Source organism: Phascolarctos cinereus, unplaced genomic scaffold, assembly GCF_003287225.1.
Source record: "Phascolarctos cinereus isolate Bilbo 61053 unplaced genomic scaffold, phaCin_HiC Scaffold_4;HRSCAF=312, whole genome shotgun sequence".
NCBI classification, from domain to species: domain Eukaryota; kingdom Metazoa; phylum Chordata; class Mammalia; order Diprotodontia; family Phascolarctidae; genus Phascolarctos; species Phascolarctos cinereus.
Window position 1 is genome coordinate 628,457,636 of NW_027555847.1, and position 10,945 is coordinate 628,468,580.

The following is a 10,945-nucleotide window of genomic DNA, read 5'->3' on the forward strand; positions in this document are numbered from 1 at the left end:
GGATGTATTGCTGAAGGTCACATAGCAAAGCATATGTAGAACCCAAGTTGATTCTTTGCAAATCAATTATTTTGATTTACCAAAAAACCAAAATAAATAAATAAATAATTGGAATACAAATTAAAAAAAGAAAATCAACTCTATGTATGGGTGAGAATTCTTTCTAACATGAAAGTCCCAGCACCTGACAAGGCAATAAAGAACAGAGGAAGAGAGGAAGGGAGGAAGCAAAGGAAGGAGGTATTTGAGTCTTTTAGGGAGTAGGGCTAATACATAAACATTTATTAAGCTCTTACTCTCTTCCAGGCACTATCAGGTCTTTAAATTCCTACTGTCTGCTCTAGCCACAACACTGCACTGCATCTCTATCATTTATGTGTGTTATATCACATTCTTATATCCTGTTTTCACTGCAATGCAGGCCTTGGCTTTACAGATCTAACTGCTGTCTTGGGAGGGGTCATGGAATCTCGGCTCCTCTCCTGTCCATGTTGATTCCTTGGAGAGAGCTTCTGTACAAATGTACAGGAATATTTCCTTTTCCCTTTCCGTGTTTGGGAGAGGAATACTCAAGGAAGTGAGTATTTCTGTCCATCCATGTCAGGAGTTCTATTTTAGCCATGACTTCACTCAAGAGGGACCAGCACAGCCCTGTCAGCCAATTCTGTATCCTTGATCCATGTCAGATGGGGACACAGGCAGAGCAGGGAGTCACCTTACCTTTCAAAATGTAGGCATGAGCCAAGCAAGTTACAAACCTTCCATCAACAGGGAGATCATAGAATTTCAGAGAGGAAAGAGACTTCAAGATTCATCTAGTTCAACCTGTAACTGAATTGAAGTCCCTTCAACAATACCCCAATTAAATGGTCATCCAGCCTTTGATCGAAGATTTGCATTGATAGGGAACTCATTACCTCCTAAGGCAGACCATTTCACTTTGGGACAACTCTAAATTCTTAGAAAGTTCCTCCCCCCCCCTCCATTTCTTTCAGTTAGAAATAGAATTACTTATAAGGAGCTGGGTGCACCAAGGACCACCGCTACAAGGAAATTTGTCTTCAGAAATAGGAGGAGCTGTGTGATTGAGTATGATTCTTGCCCGATTAAAATGGACTTTTTTTTGGGGGTGAGGCAATTGGGGTTAAGTGACTTGCCCAGGGTCACACAGCTAGTAAGTGTCATGTGTCTGAGGTCAAATTAGAACTCAGGTCCTCTGGACTCCAATACCAGAGCTCTATCCACTACACCAGCTAGCTGCCCTTTAAAATGGACTTTCTAACCCATGGGGTCAATGGTCTAATGTGACCAGCTACTCCCAGGGGAATGCCCCAGATAGTAGTAGCCATTCCCTTAGTTGTTTCTGTTTTGTGATTTGCTTACAGCACACGGAGTGTGTTAGTATGATTTCCAGGTCAGGAAACCCAATACTTAGTTTGTCATTTTGGAATGGTGCTGCTCAGCTCAGAGCCCTGGATTACAAGTGCAGCACGCATCGTCATGTGTGTTGAATTAGCTCCCTTGGCAAGAGCAAGCTGGCAAAGCCCAAGATTAAATCAAGCCCTGCTAACTTTTTGTTTCTTTCAGTGGCTGTTTGTGGATTATACAGGCTCTTTGCTCTCTCTTCTTGACTTCCCTTCTTTCTTTCTTCCCCTTTCCTCCCTCTTTTTTGGAGTCAGGAGGCCTGGGTGTGAATGCTGGCTTAGCCATGAAATCCTGGGCAAGTCACTTGAATTCTCTGAATACATTTCCACATATACGTATCGGGAATAATAATACTCTCAATACTTATTTCATGGATCTCTTGTGATAAAAGCTCTTTGTGATCCTTAACATGCTATGTTAATGTGTTATATTCTCTTACCTTCTTTTCCCCACTTTTCCTCCCTTTCCACTATCCTAATAATAGGTCTTTATTAAAATGTTCACATAGTGCTTTGCGTATGTTGTCTCATTTCATCCTCACAACAAACCTATGAAGTAGATATTATTGTTATCCCTATTTCATAGATGAGGAAACTGAGACTGAGAGAAGTTAAAAGGCTCAGGTCTTTCTGTCTCCAACTCTAGCACCCTATCCATTGTGCTATGGAGCTACCTCTCAGTGAGGGCTTCCTCACTTCATGCCCGAACTCCGGCCATGCTTTCCATTTGTTCTGTTCCTCAGGTCTTTCCCCATTCCAATCCGCTTTCCACACATTGCCAAAGAGATTTTCCAAAGCCCACATATGACTATGTCATCCTTCCCTCCTCCTTAAGAAAATCCAACATTTCCCTATTGCCTCTAGGATCAAACACACGCTCTGGTGTTTGGCATTTAAAGCCCTCCACAATCTGGCCCCAATCTGCCTTTCCAACTTGGTTTTTACGTAACTTCCCTTTACATACTCTGCAATCCAGCCAAACCGATCTTCTTGTTTCTCACACGTCTCGTCCCCATGCCATTGTGTTGAGCATCTTCCATGCCTGGAATGGATTTTCTTCTCTTCTCACCATTTTTGAATCTCTTATTTTCTTCAAAACACAGTTCATGAGCCATCTTCTATCTGAAGCCTTTCCATTTCCTCTCCTTCTTGGTTCCTACCCTCAACTCCAATCACCTTGCATTTATTTGATCTATATTTTATATAAAATTGTAAATGTGCATATTGTCTCCCCCTATAGAATGTAAAAGCCTTGAGGGCAAGGGCTTTTCCGTATTGCCCTTTGTATTCCCAGTGCCTAGCAGAGTGCCTGACATATAGTAGGTGTTTAATAAATGTGCTGATTGATTCTCTTCCCCAACTTCTCCTTTTTATTTCTTATTTATAACTTCTTTTTCTCTCTCTATTTTTTTCATCCCTCAACAGTTTGAAATGTTTTTGTTTTTATTTTTCTTTATTGGCACAGTCACCCAGGGACATAGAATCCTATAATGTTAGAACTGAATGGCCAAATCTAAAACTCATTTTAGAGCTGATGAAACCAAGACTTAAAGAGGGGAGATACCTTGACCAAGGATGATAGAATCATATATTTAGAACTGGAAGGGACCTTCAGAGTTATCTAGTTTGGCCCTTTCATTTTTTCCAATGAGGACACTGAGGTTATACAAGGTAGGAAACAGTAGAGGTGGGATCCTGCCTCTGATACCTCCTACCTGGGTGACTTCATTGGGGCAAGTCACTAAACTTCCCTAGGTCCCAGATTCCTCATCTGTACATTGAGAGGGTTCAACTGGATGGTCTCTGAGGTTCCTTCTAGCCCTACCTCTACGAACCTATGATCCCATGAACCAATCATTTGAATGCAGGTCATCTGGTTCCAAAGCCAGCCTTCTTTTTACCGAACCATAGAAACCTGTGTACCATAGAGACGTATTTATCCTTGGACACATACATGCTGGCTGTGTGATCCTTGACAAATCACTTGACTTCAGTGCCCCAGGCAGCTCTCTAAGGTGGTAAGTTACAAAAGGCTTGTATATCTGCACTGGTAGAGATGGTTTCTGCACAGGAGCTCCCTGTGTCAATGAAATCATGAGCCTATTAAAAAAAAAAAGGAAGCATTCAGAGTAACATGGGAAAACTGGTGAAGTGATACTGAGTAAAGAAAGTGAAATCGGGCTTTCTGCTGGCTCCACCATATTCCAGTAAGTCGCCAAAATGGCGAACACAAAAGGAGAAAGGAGAGGGACTCCATGTTTTCTGGGCCCTTTCGAAAACATGGTGTTGTCCGTCTGGCTACATATATATGAATATACAAGAAAGGTGATATTGTAGATATCTAGGGTATGGGCACAGTTGAACAAGGAATACCCCACAAATGTTACCATGGCAAGACTGGACGAGTCTATAACGTTACTCAACGTGCTGTGGGCATTGTTGTAAACAAGCAGGTTAAGGGCAAGATTCTAGCCAAGAGAATTAATATGCGTATTGAGCGTATTAAGCATTCCAAGAGCAGCGATAGCTTCCTGAAGCAGGTAAAGGAAAATGACCAGAAGAAGAAGGAAGCCAAAGAAAAAGGCACTTGGGTTCCACTGAAGCACCAGCCTGCTCCACCCAGAGAAGCACACTTTGTGAGAACCAATGGCAAGGAACCTGAGCTGTTGGAACCGATTCTCTACAAATTCATGGCATAAATGGCTGTAAAATAAAAACAATAAAAAATTCTTGGGTTTAAAAAAAAAGTAAAACTAGGACAGTAATATACATAGTGATGGCAGTAATGTGAAGGAGAATAACACTACAAGACATCTGAATTCAGGTGATGCACAGTCATTTGCCCTCTTTCGCCTCAGTTTCCTCATCTGTAAAACAAGGGTTTGTATTTGAGGTCCCTTCCAGCTCCATATCTGTGAAACTAGGAAAAATAGAGCGTGGATTTAGAGCTGGAAGAGATCGGAGAGGTCTAACATCCCCATTTCACAGGCGAGGAAGCTGAGGACAGAGTGTTTAAGTGACATGTCTAAAGCGAGTAAATGACAGAGGCTGGCTTTGAACCCAGGCTCTAGGGTTCCAGAGGCGGTGACTGTGATTACAGATTATTGTGTCCTGTTAGTGTTGGCTGCTTTGCCAGGATGTTTTGCTCACCTCTTTTTCTTTGTTATGACAGGGTTCTATGGGTGTATGTGTGGGGGACAGTGTTTATGAGAAGTGACATTGATACATAAACCTAAACCATCAATATAATTTAGTAACAAAGAACAAGGCTGTCTGGTTACCATTGGATGGCAATTGTCAGCAATTTCCTCAGTTTCGCCTTTGGCGGGTCTGAGGTGCCTGTGGTGAAAGACTGCATACCACAGGCATGGCAGGGTCAGTATTGTTTGAATCTCCCCTGTCTCCACCTCTCTGGTCCAGGATGGACCAGGGAACAGGAAGGTTTATCTCTCTCATTGCCTTCCAGAAATTAGGGAGGTACTGTCGGCATCCTTTTACAAGCCTATCATTCTTTCCTCTTTCAGTCAGGGAGATTTCTGGTATATTTTCTTTAACCTGTAGAGCAGGTGACCTTGGCTTTCTCTGGTGTTGCAGGTCAAAGCTAGACTGGGGGACAGCCAGGAGGTTCAGGGAGGATCTGTTGGTTGTTACCTTTCTATCTAGGTCAGAGCCCCAGGGTGTGGGACACTGTCACACAATCACCCCCATCACCTCACCAGGCCTCCCATCTTCTAGGTGGGGGAGGAAAATACCAGAGGTCTGGTTCCCACGCCTGGATCTCCTAAGCCACCAGGGCACAGTTATGCTGCCGGGCCAGTCTTTGTAGAGGACACTGTAGTTCTGTCAACCTATGTTGTGTAGATCTTAATCAATCAATCAACAGACATTTGTTAGGTGCCTACTATGTGCCAACCACTGTACTAGGCTCAGGGGACACAAGTGTGAAGAACAAAACAATTCATATTATTAAAGAGCTTATACTGACCAGGGAGTAGTGATGCATGCATGCATAAGTGTAAGTATAAACACACACACATATATACACAATACAGCACATGTGTAACATGCACTTACATGTATACACACATGTACGTCTATACATATCTATATAATTGGAGGAGTGCAAATACTATATATACACACATACATATGTAATTTGTATATACAGAATAAATATGAATGGAGTAAGTACAAATCAATACATGAAATTAAATACAAAGTAGCTGGGGAGTCTTCCAGGAGTTCATGGATTTTCTACTTGAGTGAGAAAGACCATTTATAGCCTTTCTGGATCTGGGAAAGTTCAAAACCAAATTGAAAACCTACCCATAGATAAAACTACCTCCCTCAGTCCTCTGTGTCTGTGGGGGTTGGGGGGCATTCCAGTCATAGCTCACTTAAATATCTTTCCCTTCCTTGGGAATAGGCAAGATGAGCTCCTATAGGAGAATGTTAATTTATCTGACACAATGGCAAAAGTGCTACAGCCCTTGACCGGGAGTCAGGATATCTGGGTTCAGTTCCCAGAGTGGTCCCTTTCAAGCTGGTCTTATATGTCATCTGCTGAAGGCCCTTCACTGTCTCGATTGCCTTCCTTTGAATACTCTCTAGCTTATCAATTATCCTTCTTAAACCATGGCTCCCAGAACCGCACAAAACACTGCAGGTGAAGTCTGATAAAGATAGAGTAGAATGAGACTGTCCTTATAGAGGGCTGGGCCTGGAGTCCAGAAGACCTGAGTTCAAATCCAGCCTCAGACACTGACTGTGTGACCTGGGGCAAGTCACTTAACCTTTTTGTCTCAGTTTCCTCACCTGCAAAATGACCTGGAGAAGGAAATAACAAACTACTCCAGGATCTTTGTCAAGAAAACCCCAAATGGCATCATGAAGAGCTGGACATGACTGAAAAATGACTGAACAACATGACCCTCTTAATGCAGCCAAGGTCATACAGCTTTTGGGCTCCCACATCACAGTGCTCACTCATATTGAATCTATCATCCACTGAAACACTGAGATCATCAGAATCAGTGGTATTATTTTCTTAATTTTGTGTGCCTAAGTCAAGTTTCCCTGGAGAGTCATTGAGGAAAGAGATTACGTTTTATTTCTCTTACATTCTGTTGGAGCACTATTTGGGGAACAAAGAAAGAACTGAATAAAATTTGTTGACAGATACACATTAAAAAAAAGTTTTATTGATGTGTTTTTTTAACATTGTGAACTTTTATAGTTTACTCCCACCCCATGAAAGATGTTTTGTAACAAAGTAAAACAATCAAGTCAAATGAATAATACAGTGAAATGAATGTACCATGCTGTATCTGCAGTGCCTTTCATTTTCCATTTTAAGAAATATTAACAAATTTTTTTTCTTCCCCTCCTACCCATCAAAAAAAAAAAAGAAAAAGAAAAACAGATTCCTTGCAATAAATGTGCTTAGTTGAGAAAAACAAATTTCCTCAATGGTTGTATGAAAAAAAATGTAAAAGGCATGAAGCCATGTTCGTTATGGACTGAGTGGTTATTATTGATTCTCTCTTCTCTATATTCCTAAAATCTTCTCCTGACTAGGATTAATATCCAGTGAATGTGAAGAAAGAATTCATTCTCTACAGGGACTTGAATATACAGTGGATCCCTTAGACAGGGCAGAACTGTTAGGGGAAGACTAGGCTCCTTCAAATATTCTGCTACAGAATTTTCTCCTGCTGAGTCTGGAGAAATTCCACTGCTCTCCTCTGATGTTTCATCATTCTTTGGAGCTGACTCTGTATTCTTGAAGACCATGCCATTAGAGGCCAAACTCTGTTGTGTCTTACTGGTCATTCAGTCAATAAACATCTGTTACTTTATGCCAGGAATTGGGCTAAGCACAGGAGATACAAAGAGAAATAAAAAGACAGTGCCTACCCTCAAGGAGCTTACAATCTAATGGGAGAAGAAAACACACAAGAAGAAGCTGAAAAGCTAGGGAGATGAAGGGTGAGGCTAGGGGAAGAGAATACCAGGCATGGGGCAATGCTTGAGAGGTCTCAAAGCAGTGTAGCTGGTGGAAAACAGGGAGAAGATTGTGCTGGGCCCCCCTCTTTAAAAATGGAGGCCCTGAAGTGCATGGCTCTGCACTCCAATCACACTAGGCCCAATCTCATCAAGCTGAAAGGCCTTCCAGACACTAGTCCAGTGATGGGTTCCATGTCTAGGGTCCAAAGACAAGCCTCGTCAAGTCCAGAGGGGCTCCTTTTCAGTTTAATGGTAGGAGGGTAAAATTTGTTGCCAGAGCAACTCTTAAAAAACAATCTGCTTAAAGTACATGAGTCTTTGTGGGGAGTGGGAATACCCATTTTGACAAATTATAGATTCGTGAAATATTTAAGAAATTGGGGAAGGCTGCACAATGATAGGTGTCCTCTACATCAATTACAGTGATTCCTGGACAGGGGCAAGTCAAGGGCACAGTAGATAGAGCACCAGACCTGGAATCAGGAAGTCCTGAGTTCAAATCCTGCCTCAGACATTTACTAGCTGTGTGACCCTGGACAAGCCATTTAACTTCTATTTGCCTCAGTTTCATCAACAGGAAAGTGAGGATAACAATAGCACCTACTTTCTAGAGTTGTGACGATCAAATGGGCTAATATTTGTAAAACCCTTAGCATAGTGCCTGACAATAGTAGATGCTATATAAATGCTAACTATGATGATGATGATGATGGTGGTGGTGGTGGTGGTGGTGGTCATTGGAGGAGACAGCTGTCATAGAAAGGAGGATGAGTTCTAACCCTTGTCTGGCTTGCCAGAAGACACGAACCTGAAGGGAATTTTTTGGACAGTGCAGAGGTGAGGGAAAATGTAAAATGCCAGGTCAGCAGTCCCACAACCTGCATCGTATTTTGATGGTTTATGTAGCAACCTCCTTCCTAGGAGAGCAGAGCAGTAGTTACGTTATTGCTGCTCCTTGTTTAAGTTTGCTATGTTCATGTGTAAATATGAGTCTTGTGTGTGGACAGGGGCTCCCTTCCTTCTTCTAGTCAATCATGTGGAGTCTTTGGTAGGGGGACGGGTGTTTCTGGCCAATGAAATCCTTCATCATTTTCAAGTGCAAGGAGTCACACATGGCTGGGAGCAACACTCCCATCCCTTCAGAGTCTTACAGAATCAGGGCAGAATCCTTGCTGCATGTGTATTCAACATTTCTTTTTTTGTAGAGGAAATAAATAGCTGTCCAGAGTAATGGAGGAAATAGATCTTAGGTCCTTTAGAACCAGCTGTCTCTTGTAATAAAAATACTCGTGACAATTGAGCAGCAAATTTCTTGAGTATTTTTGCAGGACTTAATGTTTATATTACTCAGTTGATAATTGTCCACTGCCCATTTTGTTGTTTGGTTTTGCAAATACTCATGCCTTATTTCCTAAACCTAACTGGACTACCTTTTCCTCCAGGCTCTGCATCCTTCTTGATGCTTGTTCTATTGAATTAATTGGGGTATTCAGGAAGGAGTAGCATCTCTGGTGTGCCGACTGCTGAACCCTTTTCAGGGCTGCTCATCCACATTTGGTGTCCACCTGTCACCCAACTCTTACCTGTGGCTCCAAGAAGCTGTAGCGTATGCAGCAGCCACACAGTAAAAGTGTCTGGGAAGATGGGCTAAACCAGGGTGAGGGTAACTGATGAGCCTCAAACCTGTCAGTGAGTTAGAGGGATGTCTTAAGCATGTGAATTACTTCCCCATCAGAATGTGTGGGTGAGAGCAATTTGTTCCAAAGGGCCACAAAGGTGTCAGAAACAGGCACTGTTGGGGGGGTTTAGAGCTCAGTCAGACATTAAAGATGCCAAGGTCATCCATTGCCTCCTGGACCGTCACCAGTTGTCTTGACTTTTGTCTTGCCACTGGACTTAGATGGCTCAGAAGAGATAGTAAGGTTGACTTTGTGTAACTCTGCCTCACTTAAATCCAATTCACTTGCAAGTCAAGACATCACCCATCCTCCATTATTTTATTATTTTACTCCAAAAAGCAGACAAAGCTGGCAAATGAAGGCCAGCTTACTGAAGTTGAAGTTGGATATAGGCTTTTCTGGAGTGGCCACTGCGATGAAGGATAGGTCACTGTGAAGATGGTGTAGGTTTTACAATAAGACGTAATCTAGTCAGCAAGTTTGTCTTTAGTATCAATTGCGAGACATGGGAGATACTGGCATGGGACCACCCAGCATGGCGTGCCCGCATCAAAAATGCACTGTGTTCTGTGAGCAAAGCAGAATTGCATTAGCACGAAGGAAACATGAGTTGTGCAAACCTGGAGACATTTCCATCCCAAACATTCAAATGGACAATTTGTGCTTGATCAGAAACTGAGCCTTCTGAACTCATATTGGATTGATCAGCCACAGTTGAACACATTGTACCTTGACCCCAACACTGTGATGTCATTGGTTCACTTTGAGGACAAAGAATGGACAGCAACATTCAATTAATTGAGCACCTACTATGCATTCTATTAACAGAATGCACAGTCCTTTTCCACTCAGTTCATAAACACCAATTAGGAGAGCCCAGTATTGTGCTTTGGCACTCACTGAATCACGGAGTTGGAAGGAGTCTCCTTCAGAGGCCATCTGTTCCAACTTTTATCTAAATAAGAATCTTTTCTGCCATGCCCTAAACTGGTGGTCATCTAGCAATCCTAACGATGTCCTTTACCCTTCCTGGGACTTAGTTTCCTCATCTATAAAGTGAGGGGCTTCAACTAGATTAGTGTGAATAATTAATCCCAAGAATTGGTTTTATTTTTCATATTCACATTATTCAAAGTTATAATTATATATAAGAAAATAATAATGAATAATAGCTAAGATTTATTTAGCACTTACTATGTACCAGGTACTTTACAATTGTTATATCATTTCAACCTCAAAATAACCCTGGAAGGTAGGTGCTATTATTATTCCCATTTTACATATAAGGAACTGAGGCAATCATAGGTTAAGTGACTTGCCTAGATTAACACAGCTAGGAAGTGTCTGTGATCAAATCTGAACACAGGTCTTTCTGACTCCAAGTTTGGTGCTCTATCTACCACACCACCTAGTAAGTAACTGGTTATAATCCAATGGAAATAAGCAAAGAAAAAATATTAAAATAAGTTTCTAAAAATCTGTTTATTAACATAATATAATGGTAAAGGATAAGAAAAATATATTTCTGATTCAAGCTTATTATAAAGAAATCTAGTTGTTATGGAAAGCAAAATTAAAAAAAAAATTAGGAAACATTACTAAAATACATAAAGAAAAGCCTAAGTAGATTAATGATGAAAACACCATTCTCATCATTTAAAATGTTTCAGTAACATAGACTGAGCTGTCAGTCTTTAAATTTCCTTACATACGCTGGTAGGAACATTGAGCTTTATCCGTGTCTCAGAGAATTTGCGTTTTCACATCCTCACATCATACAATGAATCAAGGGTAGTTGGGTGACTTGTAAAATCAGTAATGCTTTAAATGTGATAT

At 41.5% G+C, this 10,945-nt stretch overlaps 1 pseudogene; it reads left to right on the forward strand.

Annotated features, from left to right (window-relative positions):
* Positions 1-3,772: 3,772 nt before the first annotated feature.
* Positions 3,773-4,123, forward strand: LOC110216062 (large ribosomal subunit protein eL21 pseudogene; annotated as a pseudogene).
* Positions 4,124-10,945: the final 6,822 nt, after the last annotated feature.